The sequence below is a fragment of the Silene latifolia genome, chromosome 9, assembly GCF_048544455.1.
Source record: "Silene latifolia isolate original U9 population chromosome 9, ASM4854445v1, whole genome shotgun sequence".
Taxonomy (NCBI): domain Eukaryota; kingdom Viridiplantae; phylum Streptophyta; class Magnoliopsida; order Caryophyllales; family Caryophyllaceae; genus Silene; species Silene latifolia.
The window spans coordinates 167,482,493-167,502,864 of record NC_133534.1 but is presented as its reverse complement, the minus strand read 5'-3'; the positions used below and the strand labels follow the sequence as shown (position 1 = coordinate 167,502,864).

Genomic DNA, 20,372 nt, shown 5'->3' with positions numbered 1-20,372 from the left:
CACTCTGTCTCTGGGCGGCCGAATTCACAACCGTGTGGGGGCCCAATTCAATGGATCCCGCACCAAAGCACATCGAAGTGGTACGCCTCCATCAAAACAACTTAAAATTTCTCAACATTCAACAATTCATAACATTTGAGGTTTCCTTGGCATTAAATTACTTCCACATGACAAAATTCCTTGAAATGAGCACTTCAAACTTATTGATAGAAAATATTTTTGGGTTGCCATACCACAAGGTCAAACAAGGTCACCTAGACAAGTTAACCAAGTCCACATCGCATCACGGGGTTGGATAGGTGACTCACATGCAAACCCTTGACTAGGCTTTGGGTCATGGGTCAAAAGACACTAGTATGACACTATCTAAGGTGTTTTACAACCATTCTAGTAGACAAAGTCTTAAGTTGAACAAGTATTTGTAATGGCTTAGTTGCTCTTGTCAAAGTTCCAAATTAGGCATTTTTCAAAACTTTTCTAACATGCAACTACATGCCATGATGCAACTAATATAAACATCCTAATGCAAGTGATTCTATCAACTAATATGACATATAAACTAAATGCAAGTCCTAAGTTCACATTGTTATACCGCATCAAACAAAATAAAGCCACATAGTCATTAACATAAAGAGGAAAAAGGAGATTGGAAAGATCATACCATGCGGTCTTCAATATCCTCATGTCTCGGATGTGGCATAGTCAATCAATGTGAACAAGGATAGAACAAACACAATATATACAAAACAATTTATACAAGACTATAAAAGGAAATAAACATGTTTTTGGGTTTTCAATTTTTCAAGTTTTTATGATTTTCGAAATTTTTCAATTTTTTTGGATTTTTGAATAAGAGTTAAATGTTAGAATTCCCATCCCCACACTAATATGGGCATTGTCCTCAATGGCCAAAATGATGGAAATTATGCAAAGATGATGCATGATTTCTATACTAAATGCAATCTACACTAAGCTACACTACATGATGCATGGTTTTTGTTATGACGGAGAGGATAATTTAGATTACCTCCCGTTGTGTATGCATTAACATCCCCAAACCGAGTGAGACACTATTGCTAATGTCCAAGGATGGGTGTAGTTCATGCATACACTATGCAATGCATGAAACTAATTTGTCATTTTGGATTTTGAAAATGGGAACAATAAAATGAGAACACCTCAATGGTACCGAGGTGTGAGTCCTCTATGGTGCTAGGACTACTCCAACAATGATCAAGAAAAATAATTAAAACAAAGAGAGATATAGACAAACCATGAGAGGGTAGGAGTCTCCAAGGCTTGCTAATCTTCCATCATGTCATCACCATCATCACTTTCCTCATTAGAAGTGGTCACATTGCCACTTCCCTCTTCATTTGCTTCATCACTTTCTTCCTTATCTTGCTCATCATCTTCTTCATCATCCTCTCCTTCTTCTCTTGCTTCTTCACCAATGTTATCATCGACTTCTTCATTACCAACAACCTCATTGTCACCCGAAACGACCCTAGATGCACCCGGAAATAGGACTTCTCTATCCGCCCATCTAGGCAAAGGACATGATGGATCAAGTAGTCCTTGCCTAGCTAAGTGTATGAGGGGTGGATATTGAGCCACGTAAGCGTTTTTCCGATCCTCAAAGGCTTGCTTGTGCATTGCTTGCATGAGAAGAGTCACATAGTCATTTCTTGCTTCAATCCCCTCGGGCTTGAACTCTTCATACTCAAAAGGGTAAGGCGGTATGACAATGGAAGAGGAGGGCATTTCAAGTTCGCCCTTTTGTTGTTGGATAATATACTCGGCCTCTTTAGAAAGGGGAAGTAGATAATTGGTCCGGTGGACACTTAGACGATAAATCTTTGAAGGCAAAGTGAACTATCTAGCTTCACTAGTGAGCCATCCATACTTAGTGTCAAGAGGGTTATGGGCAACCCACTTGTACTTGTTTATCATAGTATGCATATCAACAAGATGACCACCCTCCTTCGCCTTGTACTTGTTATCCTTATTGAAGTTAGGATCAAAGTACTTAGCTAGGATAGTGACTAGGCCGCCATTGACAATAACGGTAGTGCCCTTCTTCCCACAATCAATGTTGAGCCATCTATCTACCAAGAGCCTCAAAGAATTGTAAGGCTTGGTATGTACTCTTCCAATGTTCAAAGCCGATTCAATAAGAATAAAATCAAGTTTGGTGAAATGGTTGGTATCTTTCCTTGCAATTATGGTGTTTCCCATGACCTTGTGCCATACTCTTATGCCCGGATGGTGGACTAAAAGAGCACGACTCGCATGAAAGTCCTCAAATTTCCTTCCGGAAATTGCCTCCCAAAGAGGGTCGGGGTCATACTTTCCATAATTCTTAAAATAACTCGGTTCATCACTAAGACCCAAAATTTCACCCAATTCTCTAAAGGAAATGCGTCTACTAACATTAGCTAGACGAAACTCGAGATTTTCCCTAGTCTCAACTTTGGTGACTTTCAAAGAACTCAAAAATTCCAAGGTAAGGGAGGGGTATGTCAATTCCTTTGTTTCAAACAATTTCTTCAGCCCCATGGCTTTGAAAAAGGCTCTAGTTTGCTCAAGGACACCTAACTTATCCAAGGTGTCTTCACAAATAAATTTGGTGGATTGAATTGATTTCCTAGCAAACTTGGCAAAAGTATTTCTATGGGTTTCGGAAATAAAAGTTACCTCCGGATAATGCAAATGTTGATCGATTTCCGGAGTAGAAGATGTTGTTGCTCCCATAGAAGGTTGTTGTTGTTGTTGCACTTCCAAGTTTGGTGTTGCTATCACCATAGCCAATGCTTTCTTTGCTTGAAGAGCCTTTTGCCTTTGTGAAAGTGTCTTTGGTGCCTTTGTTGCCTTTGTTGCTCCCTTAGTCCTTGCCATTGATGAATTAACCAAGAAAAGAATGAAAAATCTTCAATTTGTAGTGTACCCAAATCGATTTAAAGGTGAAAGGCTTTGCCTTTATGAATTCAAAAATCGACTCAAAGGTTGAAGAATTGTGCTTGGTTTTGATTTTTGTTGAAGAAGGAGTGATTAATTTGTTGTTGAAAGGATGATTTGATTTGATTTTGATGAATGTAGTTGAGGGATTTTGTTTTTGTGATGGAGAGGATGAGGGTTTTGGTGTTTTGAAGTAGTGTTATGAATGAATGAATGAATGAATGAATGAAGATGGGAGGGGTTTTATAAAGACCGAAATTTTCGAACTGCAGGGGCAATCCGTGCGGATTCAGCCAAAGACGGGCAGATTCTGCCTTTTCTGGGTTGGAAAAACTCGCCTAAAGACGGGCGGATTCCTTCGAAGACGCTCGGATTTGAAAACACGGGACGGGTGGATTTTCCTGAAGACGGACGGATTTCAGTCCAGGAAATTTTTCTTGTTTTCCTCAGCTGCAAAGACGGACGTCTTTCTATCAAGACGGGTGGATTCTTCAAGACGGGCGTCTTGCTGTTCAGGACGCCCGGATTCTCTTACAGTCAAAAATTTTCGAAATTCAGCTCAGTTCGGGACGGGCGTCTTTGCTGCAGTACGCTCGGATTTTCTGAAGACAGGCGGATTCTCCTGAATCCACTCGGATTGTACCCTTTTTGTACCCGGATTCAGTTCCATCCATGTACAATGCATTTCCCTTACCATTCTTCTATTCTTCTTCAAATCTTGTGTTCTCCATTGTGGGGGCATTACTAGGCATGGATAGCCTAGGCAATTGTCATCCCCACACTAAGCTAAAACACTACACATCAATTGAAATTATTAGTACCTCCCTCACTTCTCTCAAACATGACAATTATCTTGATCAAAGTAAATAAAATAAATCCAAAGATGACAAAAATGCAATACAAGAATTGAAATGCGAGTTAGGGGGTTAGAAGTATTTACAAACGGTGGTTTAGGGAGGACTCCACCAAACCCTCATTCTTGATGAGATGTCAAGGGGGCATGTTCAAGGTGTTGTTGATGTTGCTCAACACCTTGAAGAAATAATCAAAAGCTTGTTCATTATCGTTGTAAAGCTCTTCAATAGACCTTTGCCCTTGTTGTTGATCTTGATCGATGGCATTACCAATGTAGGGATTAAAAATCCCTTCAAATTCGTTGTCCCAAAGACCACAAACTTCATTAAGTTGATCATTGAAAATTTCTTGATTTGATGGAGATAATTCCTCCAATTTCTTCTCTTGGCCAATAAGGCCATCCTCTTCTTCTTTGGTTGATTTTGATGAGCTTTGCAAGCTCTCCTTGTCACAATTCACTTGCTCTTTGAATGGAGCATCTTTAATTTTCTTCTTCCATTGGAGTTCCGATTCCTTCCTCTCATCCTTTCGGCTATAATGATCAATCATGAAACATGGTTCATGCAAACGAGGAGCTCTCATAGTCTTGTCAAGATTAAAGGTTATGCTTTCATCTCCCACTTCTAGAGTGAGCTCACCATGTTTCACATCAATCACCGCACCCGCGGTGTGTAGGAAAGGTCTTCCTAGAATGATTGGAATGTTGGAATCTTCCTCCATATCAACAATGACAAAGTCCACCGGGATGAAAATCTTCCCAATTCGTACGGGGACATCTTCCCATATCCCTAATGGTGTCTTCGTCGATCTATCGGCCATTTGGAGCGTGATGTTGGTGCATTTAAGCTCTCCCATCCCCAACCTTTTACTCACCGAGTACGGCATGACACTAACACTAGCCCCTAGATCACATAAGGCTTTGTTGATCGTTGTGTCGCCAATGGTACACGGTATTGAGAAGCTTCTCGGATCCTTTAGTTTTGGAGGTGAACTCCCTTGAAGTATTGCACTACTCACCTTAGTGAAGGCGATAGTCTCAAGTTTCCGGATTGACTTCCTCTTTGTGAGGATATCTTTCATGTATTTCGCATAGGCCGGCACGTGATTGATTAATTCCGTGAAAGGAATCGAGACTTCCAAATTCTTGACAATTTCCATGAATTTTCCAAGTTGATCATCAAATTTGGGCTTGGCTTGACGACTTGGAAAAGGAAGTCTAATCACAATGGGCTCCTTCTCCTTGACCTTGTCTTCATTTTTCTTTGAACTCTCTTCTTTTGATGATTCTCCATCTTTGGAGTTTTGCACAATTTCTTCCTTATCACTAGCTTCCACAACTTCATCCTCAACTTGCTTCTTCGGTGCTTCATACCTAGTACCACTCCTCAAGTGAATGGCACTAACCGTTTCATGTCTAGGGGGATTACTTTGAGGTGGTAATTGCCCCTTTTGTGTTTGTGAGCTTGAAGATGCTAGTTGAGTCAATTGTGTTTCCAACATCTTGGTGTGAGCTAGGATGTTGTTGATGATGGTTTCCTTTGCTTGGCTATCTTTTTGCATTTGAGTGAAGAATTCTTGTTGATTCTTTTGCATTTGGAGGACCGCTTTTTGGACATCAAAACCTTGGTCATTTTGGTGATTGTATGGATTTTGATTTTGGTAACCTTGGTTTTGATTGTAAAAGGGTCTTTGATTTTGGTTTCTCATGGGTGGTGGAGTGTATGTTGTTTGAGGGTTTTGGACATTTTGGCTTTTGTATGAGAGATTTGGATGGAATTTGGTGTTTCATTGTAATAGTTGGAATAAGGGGTACCACTCTTGTATGCTTGGAAAGCATTCACTTGTTCATTCGTTCCCCTACATTCACTTTGGTCATGTCCCAAAGTTCCACAATTCTCACATATCCCACTTGGGATTGATGAGGATGCCGTCATGGCATTAACATGATGCTTTGGTGATTTTGAGACTTCTTCAAGTCTAGCCATAGCTTTTTCAAACTTCAAATTGATTGTGTCAATATGAGCACTAAGTTGAGCACCCAATTGAGTAACGGAGTCCACTTCATGCTTTCCTCCTCTAGTAGCCTTGCGAGGTCTACTATATTGTGAGTTATGGACCGCCATTTCCTCAATCTTGTTCCATGTTTTATTGTCATCAACTTCGGTGAACATTCCATTTGATCCCATGTTGAGAATGTTCCTTGAATCTTCATATAAACCATTCCAAAATTGTTGTACCAAGAACCATTCGCTAAGTCCATGGTGAGGACATGAGCGACAAATTCCCTTGAACCGCTCCCAAGCTTCATACAAAGATTCTTCATCCCTTTGCTTAAAACCCGTAATTTGAGCTCTTAGCATGTTAGTCTTTTCCGGTGGGTAGAATTTTTTGTAGAAAACTAGAGCCAACTTCTTCCAAGAATCAATTCCGAGAGTGGCTTTATCAAGGCCCTTCAACCATTGCTTCGCGGTGCCGATTAGAGAAAAAGGAAATAAGACCCATCTAATTTGGTCTTGAGTCACACCGGTTTGAGAAATCGCATCACAATAGTCGCAAAAGGTTTCCATATGAGAATGAGGGTCTTCACTAGGCATCCCCCCAAATTGGCTCCTTTCAACTAATTGGATAAAGGCGGATTTGGCAATAAAGTTTCCGGTTAGATGTTGTGGTGTAGGAGTACCATTGGGTAGGTTCTCCTCGGTGGGTACGGAGTGTGACGAGAATTTAGGCATTGTAGGTTGATTTTGTGGGGTATTGTGTAATGGGTTCTCCTCTCCTTCTATTGCGAAAGGGTTGATGAACTCAATAGTTGGTTGAACAACTTCACTAATACCTCTTAAATTCCTCCTAACAAGTCTCCTATTGTTCGTCAAGGTTCTTTCGATTTCACGGTCAAAAGGTAACAATTCACCTTGTGACCTTCTAGACATGCAAAATATCAAACAACTCGAAAACAATTAGAACGAACCTTGAGGGGTTTTACTTCCCCAAGGCGAACAAAGACACAACTAATAACAATAAAAAGGAAATCTAAATCAAACAAACACCGTCCCCGGCAACGGCGCCATTTTTGATCGGTCCGTTTCGTGTTCACAAATAGATGTGGTCGTTGGGTCACGGTCGAATCAAAACACAATTTATAACTTCACAAACAACTCTACGATTAGTAAAGGGGCAAGTAAAGGTCGGATCCCAAGGGACGGGAATTGAAATGAGATTTCTATTGAAACTAGTGGTGTCTTAGGGGTGTCACAATTTGGGTTGATGTAGAAGGTCACTAACTAAAATAGCAATGAAAATAAACTAGCAAGATGAATTAAAAGGAGTGTAAACAATTGATTAAAAAGCACTAGGGTGTCATGGGATCATAGGGGAATCATGGGATATGATCATACAAACATGTTCTCAAATTATAAGCAAGAAATTATTGTTGTGATGGATTGAGTTGGGTTATATCTTACAATCCTAGGAAAGTTTGGGTCCCGGAGCCGAATCGATTAGATTGTACAACACCTACAAGTCGACTTAATCTTCCCTACTCAACAACATGCATGGTCTAATGAGACTCGAGTTGGTTTATGTCTTACAAGTCTCATTGAAAATATAGGTGATGGTGGTAAATGCAAGGATTCATAGGCTTAGCATTTCATCAAACATAACATGTGCATGAGTTAAGATCAAAACAAGCAAGCAAATAAACCATGAAAGCATATTAATTTAAGCATGAATCATTCCCCATGTTGGTTTCCCCTAATCACCCATTAACCCTAGCTAAGAGACTACTCACTCATTATCATGTGGATCATGCTAGCAAGGTTGTCAATCATACCAACAAATTGAAACATGATGAATAAATGAAAGTAATTAACAATAATTAAAAAGGGATTAAGAGATTATACCTACTAATGATTCCAATAACAAAGCAAGAATAATAGAAGTACTTGATTTTTGATTGAGAGGTTGTCAATCTCTCAATAATAACCCAAATAATCTTCAATTACCCAAAATAAAGGATGAACAAAAGAGAGATTAAAGAACTAAAACTTGGATTAAAACTTGATTAATACTTGATTACAATATTAAAGAGAGATTTGATTGATATTAACTACTCTAATTATTGATAAGAAGAACATGCTCCTCTAATTAGACTAATGGGGTATTTATAGTGAAAATTAGGGAGGATGCATTAGGGTTAACTAAGGGCTAAACTAGTAATTACACTTTTTAGATTGAGCAAGGAGGAGCCGGTATTTTCCGAAGGAAGGGCTTCTTTCTTTTTAACTTGGAGAAGACGAAATTTGCTGTGAAGGAATCCGTGCGGATTAGGGTCGGGACGTGCGGATTCTGGCGATGGAATCCGAGCGGATTCAAGAGAATCCGGGCGGATTGTGGCGGTGCAATCCGAGCGTCTTTGGAGGAAACCGCTCGGATTGTGCTGTGGGGAGACGGGCGGATTGGAGACAATCCACTCGGATTGTAGTTCAGCACAATTCCTTCTTCTTTTCTTCCCTTTTCTTCATAAATTCCTTGGGGATTTCCTTGGGGACTCAAGGATCCTTTCTCAACATTGCTCATCTACTATCATATGTACAAAGGCCTTTTTTAATCTTGTCTCTCCTTGATGCTTGGTCATTGGATTCGATCAATTTAGTCTTGTTTTGCCATGAAAATGCAAAATTCTTACTCCTTTCCTACCAAGGGATCAAAATCTCAAAGAATATGCAAAACAAAGAACTAAAGATAGTAAATGACCCAAATATGCACTAAAAAGCATGGGAACAAGGCTAATTCGGGGGCTAAATATGCGCTAATTATGGTCACATCAATAGTCGAGCTGGGACTTGCGCAGGCTGCGCTGGGGTGTTGTGCAGGCTGCGCTGGGGTGTTGCGCAAGCTGCGCTCTGAGGTTGCGCAGGCTGCGCATGGGCTCGGCATTTCTTCCTCAATTCCTTTCATTTCTTCTTCCTCCTTATATTCTTCTAACGGCTCTTCCTTCTCCAATGCCTCTATATTTTCCTGCACATCATGAGACAACAAAAACCGTAACCCTTCCTTCTCGACATTGTTAGTGAGGGCCACTTCAAGTGGGTCCCTATGACTCAATTGGTAAACTCGATTTGCCAAAGGTTCAATTTTATCAAGAAAGTAGCAAAAGCTCAAATCATCGGTCTTTTTCATTGTCTCATACACATTATACTTCAAAATTTTCCCTTCAAATTCCATGGTCAAATTTCCATCATACATGTCAAGTTTTGTTTTGGAGGTTCTCATGAAAGGCCTCCCTAGAAAAAGGGGTGTAGCCTTGGAGTCCGATTCCATGTCCAAAACATAAAAGTCGGCCGGAAACATGAATTTATCAACCTCTACTAACACATCTTCTACAAGACCTTTGGGGTGAATTGTAGAGCGGTCCGCCAATTGGATCACAACATTGGTTTTAGACAAGGGAGGCAATTCTAAGGTCTAATAACGCATGACATTAATAGAGGACCCCGAGTTAGCATAGCTCTAGCAAAAGCTTTGCCTCCAATTGAGCACGGTATAGTTAGCATGCCCGAATCATCACACTTTTTGGGAAGATTTCGTTTGAAAATTGCCAAGACATGCCTACTAACCGTGACTCTTTCAACTCCTTTCCTTGGCTTCCGTTTAGGGGTGCAAAGTTCTTTGAGAAACTTTGCATACCTAGGGACGGAGTTAATGATAGTAAAAAGAGGGATGTTTACCTCACATTTCCTAAAAGTCTCGTAAAGATCGGAGTCTTTATCGAACTTCTTGGGACTTATGAGGGCACTAGGAAATGGTACCTCCGGTTCATATTCTCTTTCAATCCCTTAAAGTTGATCCTTTGTGTTGGTGCTTCCTTTCTTTCCTTTGTCAATGCTCAAAGGATTATTTTCTTCTTCCTCATTAGCTTTAGAAGATGTCCCTTTCTCTTGTTCAATCACAAGCTCTTCTTCAATTTGCTCTTCAATGTCAATGATCCTTTCTTGTGACTTACCCCTTCTCTTCTTCTTTGGAGGGGATTCTAAAGTTCTCCCCTTCCTTAATGTCATAGCACTAGCATTTTCCCTAGGATGGAATGTAGTGGAGGGAATAGAAGTGGAATTCCTTTGGTTTTGCTTGGCAAGTTCTTGGGCAATTTGTCCAAGTTGGACCTCAAGGTTGGCAACGTTGGCATCACTAACACCCTTGTCGGCTTCAATCTTGTCAACCCTCTTGTTTGTTTTAACTTGCTCTTGCAAAATGTTCTTAAGCAAGTCTTGAACACTTGGTTCCTTTTGAGAATTGGTGTTGTTACCTTGGTTGCCAAATTGGGATGATTGACCTTGGTTTTGGTTTCGACCTTGGTTGTTGAAATTGCCATTCCTATTTCCTTGAGAATTTGAACCTTGACCTTGTCGGGAATTTTGGTCTCTCAAGTGGTTGAATTGGCCATTCACAAAGCTCTTGGAGGTGTCACCACCCCAACCAAGTCGAGGATTGTCTCTACTCCCAACATTGTAAGTGTTACCACTAGGGTCATAATTGTAATATTCTCCCCCGGAAGGATTCCTAGCATTGTAATTTCCATAACCCATTGCACTCACATTTTCCACCCCAATTCCTTTTTCAATCATAATGGGGCAATCTTCCTCCAAATAAGGACCTTGGCAATAGTTGCATTCCACTTGATTCCTTTGACCTCCGTCCTTGTTTGGATTGTTCACTATCATGTTCTTCACTAGGTGAGTTAGGCCATTCACACTTTGCTCAAGATTTTGAGTAGATAAGGAGGAGGTTCCCATTGAAGATGCATTTCTTGATCCCCTTTGACTTCTACCATAATTTCTTGTGGTTGAGGCAAGTCTCTCAATGACTTCCTTAGCATTCGCTATGGAATAATTCTCCAAACCTCCCCCGGTGGCGGAATTGACCATCCTTTGATCTTATTGGCCTAAACCTTCATAAAAGTTAACAAGAAGGTCATCCTCACTCAACCCATGGTATGGGCATTGAGCCACCAACCTCTTAAATCTTTCCCAATATTCATACATGGTTTCCCCATGGTCTTGCTCTATTGTGGTGATTGCCTTTTTTGCACGGTTGTGGCGTGAGTCGGGATAGAATTTCTCAAGGAAGGTCGCTTTCATTTCTTTCCAAGTACTTATGGACCCCGGAGTAAGATAGAAAAGCCAATCCTTATCCGCATCCAACAAGGAAAACGGAAAGGCACGAAGCTTGAATTGGTCCTCCGTCACCCCATTTGGAATGGCTCCTTCACACATCATGTGATACTCCGATAAGTGCCGGTTTGGATCATTTCCCGCTTGCCCATGAAACTTGGGTAAGTTGTGAATGAAGAAACCCTTGAGTTCAAAGTTGGCATTTGCTCCCAAAGGAGGGTATGTGATGCATAATGGTTGTTCATCATAGTTTCTTGCCCATATCTCCCTAATGGTTCTATTATCGTTCGCCATTCTAGGATATTCTACTTCAATAGGGTCTACCGAAAGTTGTTCTTCTTCAACTTCGGCTTCCCTAGGTAGTCTTTGATACCACGGGTTTGTGAATAACCAAGAGTATGCTCTGAATGAATCCTCTTCAACGGGAGTAAATTCACCCCCTTGTGGGGAACTAAACATAAACCTTGACACTACACAAAACAAATTAGAACTTCCACTTACTTCTAACAACAAGAGAAGTATAAAAACAACTAAGCATAAATTCACAAACTCAAGTTCTAGCTATGTTGCCCTTCCCCGGCAACGGCGCCAAAATTTGATAAGCACAATACTAGGTCGCTAAATACTAGAATTAAACTACCAAATTAACAATTTATAAGCCAAACTATACTCTAGATTACTCTAATGGATAAAGCAATATAGTGAAAGTAAGGGTCGATCCCAAGAGAATGACTTTTAAGCTAAATACTTGAATTGTAAACTATTGACTTCTAATGACAAGTTTATAAACAAATAATGGTTATCCACAATGACAAACAATCGATAAACATAGATAAAGGGAGGTTTTGAGTTGACTGGTAACATGAAACAAAGTAAAATTGCAATCTTTGTCTAACATGAAATATAACAAACACTTGGTGAATAAGAGAATTCAATATTAAAAGAGGACTTGGTGCAATCCTTCCTTAGTAACCAACAATAATAAAGTTTGACTCTTTTATAACTCTCCTCTTATTATCCACCCAATACTTTCAAATCAAGATGTTAACATACACAAATTAAACCATCCATGTATGTCCTTCAAGTTTAAACAACAATTCATTAAACCATGAGTGCAAATCAAACATGAGCCTTAAGAGTTGTGACAATATAAGAAGCTATGATCAATTCTCACAAGATTAAACCATACAAATGAGAAGAGACATGAAATTTCCTACTTATTGCATGAATCCTTTAAACCAAATCAACATACAACAAGCTTGCTCCAAATAATCCTAGATAGATTAAACCATTTCTCTAGAATTTGCAATAGTTGGGTAAACAAGATGCAAGAGTGATCAATTCTAACATTCATCTACTCAACATAAGAATTAAGCATAAGGAAAGATCAATAGATAAATAAGAAGAGATTAGAAAAGTCTTACAATACAAAAGTTGGAAACTTTGGATGAATTACACCAAGCAAGGAAGGATTTAGCCTTCCATAGTCTTCATAAACCCAAAATACAAAGAAAGATTACAACTTGAATGAGAAAATCCTCTAAATTATTACAAGCTTAAAACCCTAAATTATGAGATTAGATGAGATGATATGATGTTGTATGATCCTTTCAGGTCTTCAAACTCTTGGTTATATATAGGGCTTCACGAAAACCTAAAAAGATTTCCACTTAAGAAGCCCAAAAGAATATTAGAAGGCCCCGTAAAACAGAGCTGCGCAGCCTGCACCAAAAATACCTTGCCTGCGCAATCGTGCGCAGCTGTGCAGAGCCTTTGCGCAGGCTGCGCCTGGGCTCGAAGTCTTGGCCTTCTAATTCCCAAGAATCTTGACCGCTTCACTTGTTCTCATTTCCTCTAATCTTCAATCCTCACTTCTCCCAGCTGGACCTTAAGCATATGCGAACCGCTTGTGCCTTATCTTGACCTTTGAAAGGTCCTTTTTGACCCTCGGGTCCCGTGCATCGAAATCCATTGTAAAACCGAGGTAGAATACACAAGTTACCACATCATACCCGGTTACCAAGTACTAGGAAAAGCATACTGAACGACCCATATTAAAGGACACGAGGGTGATAAAATCACCCTCTTAGATTGACATAAAACATTACTATCAAACACCCCCACACTTAGACTTTTGCTAGTCCCGAGCAAAACCCGAAACAGCCAAAATGTAGTCTCCAAGAGAGTGTAGGAGTGAATGATCACTCTTCCCTTACCTATTCCTTTTTATATCTCCCTCTTACCTGTTTCTGGAATGAAGATGCCTATTGCCAATACCATCAAGGCAAGGGCCATGACACCGAAGCCTGCTTCAAACTCAAGCATGTCATTCAAGATATGATTGAAGCTGGCAAAATCATAGTCGTACCTCTCAGTCAAAACAATCCTCATGGATGTCTCAAGTCAAACATCAAGGTTGAATGTTCTGAAAGGATATTCACTAACCTCAACATAACCTATGCCGCAGCTCTTCAAAATCTTTTAACTGAAGGGAAGCTACAACCAATCGGGCCCGCTCCGGACCCGCCTGAATGCAGGAAAACCCGTTCTAGGACGGCAGTGCCTATTGCCATTATCATCAAGGAAAAGGTCATGACACTAAAACATGCTTCAAACACAAACATGCTATTCAAGTTATGATCGACAACCATCGACTGATAGATTCATCCCTAGGCTAACCAAGTGATGAAAACAACCCTAATGAACATCTCATTCTGCAAGGAGATGAAAGCCTCATGGACTATTACATACATATGGTCCCAAATAATGAGTGTAAAGTGCTCGAGTGGCTTAATGCTCAAGACCAGACATTCAAGCCGCTGGATGCTGTGGAGGAGACCTTCAAGTAGGAAGATGATGATTAGGAGTCCGTATCTACGATTGAGTCCGAGTCCGAGTCTTAGGCTTTCTCATATCTATCCTCGTGTCTGTCCTTTTATTCCTAAGTGACAAACTGGGGGCTATCCCCATGAGTCACACGTATTCATCGAGTCTGTGTGTAGATACCCAGTATCTGCTGAGACTCCAACAAACACCCGATGTTTATCGGACTACAACATGTTTTGGAATCGCGGCGTTTGATCGACAGTTTGTGTACAACTTTACGTCGGAAAACTTAAAACGATTTCGAAAATAAAACATTTCAAAAATACCTGAAGTGTTTAATGCACGACGACGGGGTCGCAATGATACTAACTAGAGTCAAAACCGACAACGTACCAAAAACCGGCTCAAAAATTCAAATCCCGACTCTAACAACGAGTCAAACCGAGTCAACCACCAAAAACAAAACTTTCCAAACCTTCTACCTTAAGTTTTCCCGGATTCATGTTGGTTAAGTACCAAACATGTGACTACAAAACCTAGGATAGAACAAATCATGATTGTGTTTGTTGTGAAAGTGACAACACAACTCGAAGAACTGCGACGTGGCTCGCGCCTCTTTGAGCAGCCCAAGTGGCCACGTTGCTCAAAACTCACACAACCACTCATTCTCCTATAAATACCCCTCAAATGCCACCCATTTGGGACTTGCGCGAGTGTCCGCCCCCTCTTTCCTCCCTTAAAATTCTCGACTCGACTTCTTAAGTCACAACCCGACGCGTATTTACGACCTACCGATCGTAAATACAAGCCTTACACATTGTTTGGTACCGTCATCGTGCATTAAATCACTTGACCGACCACTTCGACCACTACACCATCACTAAGCTTAAAACACTCTTTTTTACTTACCAAAACGGTTTTAAACCGAGTTTTTTCCGATCAAACGAGTTATTACACTTACGTCGGTCACTCGCCATAACCAAACATGTAAGTATAAGGGTGTAAAAATCCTCTTTCATTATGTTTTCATTCGTTTCATGACTATAACATGCTAAAACATGCATAACATGAACCAAAACATGGAATAAACGAGTCAAAACTGATTTTTGGTCTGAGGTAGAAGCCCCTTAGGTCGCCAACTAGCCCGCGCCTAAATGGGGTATTCAGACTAGAGATCAACCGTGTTTGTTCTCGTCATTTCCCTTAATCCATTTTTCATATTTGTAATCGGTTTTTACCATTTCAAGTATTTTCGAACCATTTTTATTTTATCTCACATGTTTTAACCATAAAACATTTTTCACCCTTGGTTTCTCATACCATGACGGTTAAATCCGTGTTTCGGTGATAATATTTGGTTAATGACATTTAAAAGGTATTTTAAAGCCTTTTATTTCATTTCTTTACATTTTCAAACAAACATATTAGTCACCAACACAAAGTCATCCTTGGTTCTACATACCATGCCGGATTTTAACCCAGGTACGATGACGAGTATCGACTAATAACATTAAAATGGACTTAAAACAATTAGTCCATAATCATTTTCAAAACTATTCATGTCAAGTTTGTCAAATCGAACCCGACACCGAATATTATCAAAATAATGATGATTATTCGAGTCGAGTTCTTCAAATCAACAAATGCGGTCTAAACGACCCATTCAAATCAAACCGGGTCCAAATACCCATTTTTCAACACGTTTTATAACGTTTTCTAAAAGGTCAGAACACGGCACATAAACCGTGGGCTAACCCGCGCCTAAACAGGCTCCCCATTTCTCATTTTCAAAACCAGAGGGAGGCCCCTTGTATCGCCAGCTGGCTCGCGCCTCATATGGCCGTCTGATATAGGGCCTGTTCCCTTCCAGCTTTAGTCTAGGATGATCCCAACTCCGGTTAGCCCGGATATAGGACGGATCAGATGACTATTTGATTATCCAAAACCACATTTGCAAAATGCTTTACTAAGACAAATGGATCATGTTTTGCACCCTAAACCTAATACGGTAAATGGATGTTTAATTTTCGTCTTGCATGCAAATCAACCACTAATCCAACCCGACATCTTATACTTGATACTTGGATTAAATCAACCGATTTAGAAAGCTCTCACATGTTAGGTTTAAATTATTGGATGCGCATTCATGCATTTAAACCGTTTTATCAACTTTTGCATTCAACCAACCAAGATCGATCAGTAGAGGCCGCTAACGCGGGCGGGATTGGGTGTCTGATTAAAGGGCTTCCCAATACGTACCTTCACCTCTTACTCAGAAACTTTGGATAGTGGACGACCTTATCCAGGGCGTACGAGAGTCATTCTAGAGATAGGATGCTAAAGAGGGACGATTTCCTTATCTTTAGTACTTATGTCAAACGCTGCTTTGTGCTTCGATTTGACCGAGGTATAAAGTGGAATTCGAACGGGTTCTAGGCATCCCACAAATGCTTGGTGGCGACTCCGAACATCTCTAATCGTTTCGAGACCCTAACCGAGACGAAACCGACCGATCTAAAACGATCCGGCCGAAAGCGTCTTTACGCCGCCGAGCGTGGTTTTCAAAAAGACCGTTGCAGGTCCAAAGATCGAAGTGGGCTCGCAGGTGGCTCGTGACCGCGGACCGGTAGGTGGCCCCAAATCCACAGACCGAGGCGTGGCCCATGTCCACAGATTGGCGACTCCGCTGGGGATAACTAGGACACTTACGTTTTTGTGATCCCTAGATGGTGAGACTCGAACGAGGTCTTGGTTGGAATGCATTAATTGATATTACGGTCACGTTCGGGTTCCTTGTCCGGGCCCACAACCTAACCCTTATCGACCAATTGGCTCGTCTCGTCGGCGTGAGTTTTTCTCATCCCCGCGTTTCGTATCCCGATTGAGTCAAGCATACCGTTGACGTTACACATTTTTGTTTCGTCAAAGAGCTTTCATCACTTTCGAGCACAAGGCTAGGGCACCCTCCTTACACATTTTGTTTGGATTGGTATCCCTCTCGCAAATCGGGGTTTGATTGCTTGGTGTGTAACCCACCCTTTTAAGCCAAAACCGGTGTCAGCATAATGCATAATATAATCAAACTGTGAGTGCTTATGTGCTACTTGATCATAAGTCCTTTCGTGTCATTTTCAAACTTTCAAAAACACCCTTTTGCGCCATTATAATGGCCGTTTCAAACCTCGGTCTTTCGCCGACCGTTGCACGCCTTTCTAGGCCGTCGTAATGACGATTTTCAAACCCGGTTTTGTATAACCATTTCAGAACGCCTTTCTAGGCCGTCGTAATGACGATTTTCAAACCCGGTTTTGTATAACCATTTCAACACGCCTTTTTAGGCCGTCATAATGACGATTTTCAAACCCGGTTTTGTATAACCATTTCAACACGCCTTTCTAGGCCGTCGTAATGACGATTTTCAAACCCGGTTTTGTATAACCATTTCAACACGCCTTTCTAGGCCCTCGTAATGACAATTTTTTAAACCCGGTTTTGTATAACCATTTCAAATCACCTTTTTACGCCGTTATAATCGCCGCGTCTAGACACGGATTTTAACCCGTTTTGCGCCGACAATGGCTCTTTCGAAACCCGAGAAAAGCACACACCCTTTTCTCGAGACACTTTCGAGATCCCGAGGACCATACACCGTCCCCGAGACCTCTTCAAACATTTCAAACTCGATTTTCAAAACATACAATTTTGAATTTCAAAAACCGTCTTGGGAAATAATGCACTGTTTTCCGAGCCGACTCAAACTCAAACCGTCTTTTGCAAATAAACTTAAGACGACCCCTTTCAACTGATCGAATTGCGGAGATTTCTATCTTCGGAAGCCGTCCATTAAAGCGACAAATGAATCTTTTTGAAAATTTCTATTTTCGAAAATTTCAGTCCACCATTCCAATTCCGCCTCGTGTCTATCGAGTCAAAGCAAACGTACTTATGGGTCTTTACTTATGAGTCGTCTCACCACGAGACCCGTCCAACGGCATCATGCCATCATGTTGGACTCGTGTCAAAGGTTCGGTCAAACACCGTCACGTCATAAATCAAGTCAGCACCGAGGGACCACACACGGTCGCCCCGTCTTGTTGTGTCTGATCTTTGTCCTGTCCTTTGTGTTGTCTGCGTTCAGTCTTGGAACCGTGTCGGATTGAGTTGTAATGTGAGCCGTTTTTCTTCCTCAGAGCCATGGCCCCGTCTTCAACTTCATCTGTCAACCACAACAACAATGATAACAACAGAGATGTCACAACCGATCAGCTAGCCAGCCTGCTTACCGCTCTTAAGGTCACCCTGGATCGCGTCGAGACCCGTATCGACGCCCTGGAGATCAAGGAAACTGGGGAACATAATACCCCACCTCTGACTGAAACTAAGAAGAGATTGAAACTCTTGGAAGAACAGCTCCTAGCCCGGGGTAACAATATCCATCTTGAGAACAACCGAAGGTTCGAACCCGTTGGGGACCAGTTACCTGACAACTTCACCCTGACCGATGTGCCTAAGTTCAAGGGAGTGGAGGACCCACTCAATCATATCCGTGCTTTCAAGGACTACATGGCCATTAAAGGGGTCAAATAGGAACTTTTTACCCGGATCTTCCCCTCCTCTTTGGAGCCGATTCCTCGCCAATGGTACTACTCCCTTGATCCGAAAAACCTTACTACTTGGGATGAGATCGCAGTCGAGTTTGCCAAACAGTATGCCGATAATGTCGAGATCCAGGCCAACATCCGTACTCTCGAAGTACTAACCCAGAACGACAAGGAAGGGTTCACTGAGTTCCTAACCCGTTGGAGGAGGGTGAGTACTCAATTGGTCAGTAAGCCGAGTGAATCAACTCTGGTGGAAAAGTTTGTCAACAATCTCCGCCCGGTTTATGCCAACCTACTGAGGTATCAGAATATCAAGACTTTTCAAGATCTGCAGTTTCTGGGGACGCCTATTGAGGACGACCTCTGAAAGGGTGTCTTAGCCAAGACCACTGGCAGAGGTTATCAGGGATCCACCTCAACCGGATCTCGCCCTTACGGCCAAACAAACAAGATTGATGAGGTTAACCTCGTTGAACCATCTACGAAGAAAACTGAGCGCCCCCAGAGAGTGTTCACCAACATAGGGTTGACTTATACAAGTGCCCTGAAAAGACTCATGGACCAAGGGAAGTTACAACCGATCGGACCCACCCCGGATCCTACCGACGCCAAGAAGTCCCGATTTTAGAACCCCAATGCCTACTGTTAGTATCATCGAGGGAAAGGGCATGATACCGAAACTTGTTTCAAACTCAAGCACCTTATTCAAGACATGATTGAGAAAGGAGACTTGCCTTTACCCACACCAACTAAACCGAACAACAAAATGAATCCCCTAGGAATCCACGCCATCTCTGACGATGAGCCGACTCTAGACTGCTCTCACCTCATCCTGCCGGTCGATGACGAGGTGAATGCTTTGGAAAAAGATCCTTCAGACGGAGTGTTTGTGTTTAGTGCTGCCATTATGCTAACTATGTTTCAACAAGTTGAAGAGGCCATAGCCAGCCTCTCTGAAAGAATCACCCGACTCGACGACGCCTACCGTCGACTCATCTTCAATCCACCAGCACCGCGTCCGAGGGAGAATTCCCCAAACATTCAAAACTACCCACCCCAATATGGACTGCTCCCGCGACCATTCTGGCATAGACCCCACGAAAATCACCCTCAAAATAACTACCCTCAAAATAACCACCCTCAAAATAACTACCCTCAAAATAACTACCCCCATAAAAATCGCCCTCACAAAATATCCCTCACAAGAACTACCCACCGAAGAATACCCCTCCCAGGTATCCTCGAGACTCTGAAATTAATGGCATATGGAGAGATGATGTTGATGATGTCTATATCATACCAGGGAAGGAGAAGCGGGCGAAAAAAATCGGACATCTCACCCGGTCCGGACGTCTCTATCAGAATCCGAACAATCCAACGGTCGTTCCAACAACGAATGACCAAATCGTCCCAGAGGTGGACACTCAACCAAAGGCTCCTGAGAATTCAATCCTGAAGCAGCTCCAGAAAGCAAAAGCCGAAATCTCAATTTGGCAACTGATCGCAACGTCTTTTGAGCATCGAGAGGCCTTGCTGCAGGCCGTGGGAAAATTAACCGTTCCCTCCACCTCTTCCCCAGAAGAAATAGTGGCGCACATGACAAGGGACGCCCCTGATCTGAACAACCCGGTCGTCTTCTCCGACGAGGACATCCCTCTGTTCGGAGCCAATCATAACCTGGCCCTGTATATTACCGTACAATGCCTCCAGAAAAATATACCCATGGTCCTCGTGGATGATGGTTCCGCCGTGAATGTCATTCCTCTTAAAACTGCCCACAGGCTGGGTATCAAGGAATCTGATTTGATCCCAACAAATCAAGGAGTACGCGCCTACGACGACACTCGTTGTAAGGTCGCTGGGCTAGTCACTTTGACCGTCGCAACCGGTGCACTGGAAAGACAAACCATTTTCAAGTGGTCGACATCGACGCGTCCTTCAACATGCTCATGGGACGTCCCTGGAT

General features: G+C 41.8%; 1 non-coding gene across 1 annotated transcript; it reads left to right on the top strand.

Annotated features, from left to right (window-relative positions):
• Positions 1–6,066: 6,066 nt before the first annotated feature.
• Positions 6,067–6,173, top strand: LOC141604455 (small nucleolar RNA R71). The gene has a single exon (XR_012526154.1). It is a non-coding gene; the product is annotated as a small nucleolar RNA R71 (small nucleolar RNA).
• The last annotated feature ends 14,199 nt before the right edge of the window (positions 6,174–20,372 follow it).